The sequence below is a fragment of the Sarcophilus harrisii genome, chromosome 6 (assembly GCF_902635505.1).
Source record: "Sarcophilus harrisii chromosome 6, mSarHar1.11, whole genome shotgun sequence".
Classification (NCBI taxonomy): Eukaryota; Metazoa; Chordata; class Mammalia; order Dasyuromorphia; family Dasyuridae; genus Sarcophilus; species Sarcophilus harrisii.
Window position 1 is genome coordinate 6,260,750 of NC_045431.1, and position 8,385 is coordinate 6,269,134.

The window sequence follows — 8,385 nt, forward strand, 5'->3', positions numbered from 1 at the left end:
TTGAGCTCTTGGTATCTTCATAGTGAGCCCTAAATCAGTATTTATTGATTGACTGGTTTTCTGAACCCCAGTCATCCTTTGGACAAGTGCTCCTACTACCTTGGGACTCAGATTTCCTCCTCTGAGAAATGGAGTCATTGGACCAAATGGTCTCTCACTGTCCTTTTAGATCAAGATCTATGACCCTACGATGTTCTTAACTTAGCAAGAGTTAGGAAAAGAATGGGAAGAGACTTGATAAACTCCCTCAGCCTCCAGATGTGTTTTCAGAATTTCTCTTTTTGGAACTGAGCTACTCTCAAGCAGGCTGACCTGCTCTTTTATCTTCTGCTCACAACCCTTTCAATCTCGCACATCACACAGGGTTGCGTAGCAATGGTGCTGACCCATGACCATCACATGTCCACTCATCAAAGATAGTCATGGGAGAGACTTATTTACATCAATTATGAATCAATCTTTTCTCCTCCCCCTCTACCCCAGAACAATGGCTAGAACACTGGGTTTGGATTCAGGAAGACAGTAAAAGTCCCTGTCAGGGACACGAAGAATAAGAATAACAACAACTATGTATATGTGTGTGTGTGTGTGTGTGTGTGTGTGTATATTCACTATATAGTATATATATACTATATATGTTATACATGTGGGTATATATATGTATATATACTATATATGTGTGTTATATGTGTGTGTGTTTAAGTGCTTGACAAATATTTCATTGGATCCCCACAATAATCCTGGAAATGGGTGCTATGATCATTCTCATTTTATAGTTAAGGAAATTGGCAACAAGATCAAGTGACTTGCTCAAGCAAAACATAGCTAATAAGTATGTTAAATTCAGGCCTTCCTGAATCCAAATCCAGCACGCTAGCCATTGTGCTAACCTCGTTGCCCTGTTCAAAGGAAATGCTATAAAAAACCATTCAAAGGAAAACCATCTGTGGGGACATACCACCAGTACAGGAAGAAAGAAGAGTCAAAATCATAGAGATTCTGATTTTGATGTTCTAACATCAAAAACCCAGGTATAGACATTCCTTAATGGGACCCTGAAGGACAATCCTCTCTAGGTGACCCAGCTGTTGTTTAGTGAACTGTAGTGGGCAGTTCACTAGGACATATATATATATATATATATATATATATATATATATATATATCATATATAGGATATATATATATAACATATATAGGATATATATAAACCTGAGCCAAATAAGGTTAATTGCCAATAATGCTAGTGCTAAGGATATTAAAAGCTTCTCCCATCATGCCAGTTCCAACTGGCTCTCCCCATCCTTCCTTCCAACCCCACACTCAGCTGGATGTGGCCCTTTGCAGAATATTAAGCAGTGTTTGTTCATTCACATTTTCAGAGAAGTTTTTAAAGCAAGGGTGTGGTTTCTAAAAAATGTGCTGACTGTGTTTCCAAAGGGAGGAAGAGCCCTAGAGGGTCTTTGGTGGAGCCCACTAAGCAGTGTAATCACAAACAGATGCCTGATGCTGGTGGAGCTGGCCCACTTGAAAGTCTACACTTCCATCAGGCCACCACCCAGAGTGAGATCTTAGTGTTTTTGTTGCTTTTTTGCTTGATCCTTTGTCACTTTGGAGTATTATGTCTTCAATAGATAAATGAGAGGGGAGAGAAAGTATTAGGAGACAATATGAAAGCAGTGGGAAGAGTACTGATTTTAAAGTCAAGGAATCTATGTCCAAATTCCAATTCTAAAATTTGCTTAATTTGGGGCCAAGTTGTTTACCTAGACCTCAGTTTCTGTATCGGAAACAAAGATATTGGAACACATAGCTCTGTGCAAGGAACGAACCCCTTTGGTCTCCAGCAAACATGCTGAGATTCATCTGTAACACAGGAGCAATTTTCATACAGATACAAATTGATCATCTACATAGACCATTTCTAAAGAGAGTCTCTTGAGTCGATTGAGAACTGTACGCTTCTAGGGCTAGAAGGGACCTTTGAGATCAGTCAGAAATAGAATCATAGAATTTAAAGTTGGAAAAGATGTTCGAGATCAGTGGTCTAACCCCTTCCCTGTACAATGGAGAAGCCTTCTCCCCAGAGAGATCTGCTTGCCCAAGATAACCCAGAGGGAAGAAACCAAGAAAGCACAAAATGAAGAGACAGACTACCTGGAACCAGCACTTGATTAATTCCATGACCCTGGCAAATCAACTAACTTAACTTCAGTTTCTCCCTCTGTAAAATGAGAAGACAAATACTTGTGTTGTCATCTTTATAATTCAATGGGAAAAACCACCTTCGAAATTCTCTGAAAGATGAGTTCTTGCCATTAGCGTTAGGGACAAGACAAATACAGTTTCTCAACCCCACATCCAGTGCTTCAGAGGAAATACATCATAGAAGGCTTTAAAAATAAACTTTGGCACCCTCCAAAATCTCTAAAGAAATAAGGGGGAAGGGATAGGCAGAGGGGGACGCAAACGATGGGGGAAGAAGACAAGGGAGGGATCATGGTGGGGGGAGGTTAAGTAAAGCAAGGCAAGTTAAGGAGCAGAATTAAAGTAGAAGAATTAGCAGATAGGAAAGAAGAGATATACACAAACATAACAGGGAGCCGGAGTCAAATTTCTTAGAAAACAAAAGTACGCTTAGTAATCATTGATCTTAGACAAAGGCAAGTATAAAGACTCAGTCAAGAGAGAAATCTATATTACATGTCAGCCATATTAATATTGTTTTAGATGCATATGGGTAAATACATATGTGTATGTATATGTGTGTGTAAGTATATGTGGATATTTTGGCATGTTACTGTATCTCTCTATGTATATAGATATATGTATATGTGTGTGAGTCAATGGGGGAATGTCAATGTATATGTATGTGTATGTATGTATGCTTGTATAGGGGGGTATATAGGTGTGTATGTATATATAAATATATGTGTGCTTAACTATAGCCTGCTTGAGGGAGGAGGGAGAATAAAAGAAGGGGAAAAAAGAATAAAGTAAAAAACATATACAGTGGAGAACAAAAGAACAATCTACAAGAAAGCAGGAAAAGAAGACTATCCGTGAATATAATTTCTTCTACTATGATATATCCTCTCTTGAACTGGTAATTTATTGTTATTTAATTTGTATCTTCCCTGATATTCTGCTCAGCACCTGACAATGTCCTGTTCTGTTTTCTTTTATTTTCCTTTTCTGTCTTTCTTTTTTAAAATACTTTTTAAAAATAAACAGAACATAAAAAAAAACTTCTACTAAAAAGGAAAGGGTTTTTTTTATGTTTTCCTTTCCTGGTTTTTTTTCTATTTTTTAATTTTATATTTAGTTCAATAATTTTTTAAAAATAATAAAAGAAAAGAAAAAGAAAAAAGTTTTAAAAAAGTGAACTTTGGCTTTAGAAACCAGTCACAAAACAGAGAAGGAGAATTCTGTAGCTTTCATGGCCAAACATATCCCCTGTAGCACCAGTTACTTATATAAATTAAGTTTAATGTAGAACCAGACACAGAAACAACCATTTATGTTACATCAAATAACATGTTCTGAAATGGGGCAGCACATGTTCCTATTATTTTTCTCTGAGACTCTTGGGTCTACTCATTTATTTTATAGTTTTGAGCCTGAAGTACTGCTCATATATACTAATGAAAATTAATACCACATGACACAATGGCAGCCCTTTCTCCACCCAGTTCCTTCAGGCCTTGTAATCCTTCAAGCCCCATACTGTTTTACCTCATCCCTATCTCCTATTCACTTTACACCTCTTCTATAAACTCATCTCATGCATTTTTTAAAACTCTTGTTATTCTCCTCCTACCCTGCCCGCCCTGTGTTCCCACACAGCCTATCAAGCTTCCTTCTCAGCTCTTTCACATCCCTCCGTTGGTGGATTTCCCAGACTCCTTGACACCAAAAGAACCAAAAAAGACTGTGCCCATCCCTGAGATTCAAGGAGTGTTTACTCTAGGACCCTTAGCTTTGAAGCTCCCTTCACCCTGACTACCTACTGCTTCTCCTCTCAGAAAAAAAAAAATAGCACTGAGTCTTTGAGATAGAAGAACACTTAGACACCACGTTAAATAAGCCCTCTTAACCAGCCCTAATTGATTATCCAGTCTCTGCGGAAGGATGTCCAGTGATAGAAAAGTTAAGACTCCTTTAGAGCAAAAAGTATTATTCTGTAACCAATCAATCCATCAGTAAAGATGTAGTAAGCAGCTACTTCGTGCCAGATCCACGCCTTTGCTCCTGCTTGTGCCCTGTGGGAAAGGCACTTTCCCACCCGATTGCCCTTCAGTTCTTCAGGACAGCTTTCTTTTTGCGGACCAGGTGTCTCTTTTTGCGTGGCGTGCTTCATCCTTCATCATCCTCATTGGCTTCTAGATACACTCAAGTTTGTCAGGCTTTTTCCTAAAATGTTTCATCGCAAACTTAACACGTTACTCTAAGCGGGGACTGGTTAAAGAATCGAAGAACAGCTACGTCATCCTTGTAACAAAGGCTAAAATTGCTGTGTCTCACCTGGCTCTATCTGTTGACATACTTGGACTTGAACTTTACCCATATCTCTGGTGCTTTTTCACATGACTCTTACCCATCCACACCTCCCATTCCTTTACTAAAGTAGTCATTGTGTTTAAGCTACCTGAAGCCCTTATTACATTTCCTCTTAGTAGATTCAGCTTGTCAGTAGCCAGCTGAGATCTCTTGGCTACTGGTTTCATCATTCCATATGTTGGCTAGTCCCCTCAGCACTGCATCATTTGCATGTTTGATAAATATTTCACCTTGTTTTCATTGTGTCAAGTCATTGATAAAAATATTGAACAGTACAGGAAGAAGGGCAGAGCCTCATGGCGCTCCAAAAGAGACCACCACCTCGGTAGGCATTCTCTTATCTGAGGCTACTTTGGGGATCTAGTGATTTCACCACTTTTGAATTGATCTACCTGGCTCACAATTGTTTATTTCACACCTCTTCACCTTCTCCTTTGAGATATGATGAGAGACTTTCTAATTTCTTGCTGAAATCCAACTGCAATTTGCTTAAGCATTATGGTCATCTAGCAGCCTAGCAACTTTTATACAAGATGGATAGATAGAAAAATAGACAGACAGGCAGACAGACATTTATGTGTATATATGCATATATACACATAGATGGATAATAAAACTTCTGAAACATGTAGGTATATGTAATGTGTTTGCACCTCTGAGATTATCTTCCTATTTATTCTCTCTCTCTCTCTCTCTCAAAAAGAAAGATCTATATACATATATACACATAGCAAATGGAGAATAATCTCAAAAGTTAAGGCACTATTAGTAGAAAGGAGGCAGGTGGGACTCCTTGCAAAATCTCTCCCATAAAATGAGATTTGAAACCTGGCAAGAGGGAGGAGGCAGAGCACCCCAGGAGTGGCAGGTGCCCATCCAGAGGCAGGTCAGCCTTGATGTAGCTTTGCCACAAGCTTTGTGTGATCTTAGGCAAGCCACTAAATGTCTCTGGATTCCAGTTTTCTCCTTTGTGAAGTAGAGGGTGTGCAATATTTGGGGAATAAGAGCAAGACTTAGGAAAGGATAAATGGCGATGGTAGGCAGTGACTGATGAGCATATTACAGGTGTTAAATGAGTTCCATAGAAAATAAGTTTTCATGTTCTCCCAGCACCACCAACCCATCCACCTCTCCGGCTATGTCTTTCATTTCTCCATTACATCCCCATGCAGTCTTAGGAAGGCTGGTGGTTTTTTTTTTTGTTTGTTTGTTTGTTTGTTTGTTTTCTTTTTCCTCCCTTTTGTTTTGGTATCAACAAAAAAATTGTCTTTGCAAATTAAGCCTGTTGCTTCTAGTTCCCCCATTGTCCTCTGGGACCAAGCAAAACCACTGTGATCACTCTTCTCCAAGCTTATACAAGGGTAAGCATTGTGGGAAATATAGAAGAAGAATGAGACATAATATTTGCCCTAAAGGAGCTTTCTGTCTAATTGGGGAAAGAAGCCAAGAACTCCGGAAACCAGAAATCAGCAAGAATTAAATCATAAAATGCCCCCCTACCTCAAACACTGTGGACTCAACGACAAAGGGATGAAGCAATCTCTGTCTTGAAGGTGCTAGCACTTGGTAGCCAGAGAAACATATAGTAATATGTGCAGAATACATCTACATTAAGGATAAGGTGGTAACATATAAGGTGGTGTGGGAGGTTAACTAGCAACTGGGGGCAAGGAGAGATGGGAAAAACTTTGAGAAGAGGGGCTACTCGAGGCATTGCTTGAAGGAAATGGATTATGAGGTAGAGACAAGAAGGAATGAAGTGGGGGGCAGTCTTTGGCAAAGGTGCAGAGGGAGGAACTGAGAAAAGACTGTGCTGACATGGAAAGAAAAAGAGAGAGAGGGATAGACAGGCAGAGGTGGAGATGAGAAACTCAGAGACACATACACACAGAGATAGAGACGGAGATAGAAAGAGGCAGAGATGAGAAAAAAGAGAGGCAAAGACAAATAGAAAGAGACGCAGAGACAGAGACAAAGGAGAGAGACAGAGACAGAAAAAGAGAGGAAAGCAGTGAAAGGTGGAGGGAAGATAGAATATATACGGCCGGCATGAAGTACAGGAGGAAGATTATAATGAAGGGGAAAAGATAGCTAGGAGACAGACTGAGAAGTTTTAAGAGCAAAACAGGGGCTGGTGTTTCTCCCTAGTTAGAACGGAGAGTCGCTGGAGCCGATTAGGAGAGTGACATGGGCAGCTGTGCTGAAGGAAAATGACTTTGGCAGCTGGGTGGAGGATGGAGACGAGGGGAGAGAGACTCGAGTCAAGGAACCCAATTAGGAGGCCGCTGCGATGGGCCCGGAGGAGGTAATGAGAGGCCGAACGGAGGTGCTGGCGGCATAAATTGAGAAAGGGGTAGGATGGGGGAAGTGTGGGGAGAGGGAAGTGACAAGATTTGCCCGCTAATTGGCTGGGGACAGTGAGAGGCCCGGGATAACGCCGGCCCTCGGAATCTGGAGACCGGGGAATGGCAGTGCCTTCTGCCGAAGGAGGAAAAGTGGCCAGAGCTGGCTCCGGGAGGAAGGGGAGGAAGGTCCCGGGGAAATGTGGAAGCCAGGATCTCCCGGGACATTGATCTGAAATGGGCAGTTGGCGAGTGGGGATGCGATATTCAAATGCCAGCGAGACGCTGAGGAGACTTAAAAAAGGCCATGTGGTGTAGGAGGCTGAGAGAAGTGCTTTAAAACCAGAAAATGGAGGGTTAGAGCCGAGAAACCCTTGGAAGACGTGAAATGTTGGCGTTAAAGAGCTACTGGAAGCAGGATGCGCAGCTGGAGCCGTCGCCGGATCCGCGTTTAGTCTGGGGAGCTTGAGCCCGGAAGGACGAGGCTGGTGCAAGTGCAAGGAGGTGGCTTCTGACTTCTAAGTCAGCTCCGTCTGCTGAAACTCAGCCGCGGGTGCGGCCCGGGCAGTCACAGAGCGGAGAAAGGCTCCCCGCGGGAGAGACCCCCGCGTTTGCTCCGTCTGGGCCTGGAGCGGGCTTGTGGAGGGCGATGGGATGGAGAAGAAGGGAGGCGGGTGTTCCGGGTGGGGAGGATGGAGGAGTAAGGAAAGGGGGACAGTAAGCGGGCGCAGGAGCAGAGGGAGCTGTCCAGCCAGACGGAGCCGGGGCCTCCCGGGAGCACCGGGGGAAAGGGGGTGCGGGGGAGGGGGGAGAGGGGGCAGGAGCCGGAGGAGTTCCTCGGAGCGCTCCTCTCCCAGAAAGGCCCGCGGACCCTTTCACTTTCGGTTAATTCTTGTTCCGCCTCGCAGACGCCCTGGAGGACAGCGGAGGCCCGGGATGGAAGCAGGAGCCGGACGTTTTATAAAGTCTGTGGCTGGGGCCGGAGACGTGAGGGATGCGGGGGGATTCACGCAACTCCCCAGGGAAAGAGTCCCCCCCCCCAACACTCACACACACACACACTCACACTCACACTCACACTCACACACACACACACACACACACACACACACACACTCCCTCCTCCTGGCTCCCGGCCCAGGCCCCCCACCCCTTCCCCAGCTCTCACACACACCCCAGGGACCCAGCCCGAAGGAGGCCGGGGAACCGCCCGGGCCCAGAAGGGGTTTGCTTTTCCTGGGCCGGATTTCTTGCCCCACATTCGGTGTCGGCCCCTCCGCTGCACCTCCTGGGCCTCCTTAACGCGTCCCCCACTGCGGCCGCCCCACCAACGAAGCTTTGGGAAAGACACAATTACAAACGACACGAGGCGTTGTCTCATTAGCCCCGCGACGTCCCGGCTCATCTGGAAGGGGCAGAGATTTTGCCACAATGACAGAGAGAGATCTTTAATACAGGAAAAAAAAAAAAAAATGGTTTAGAC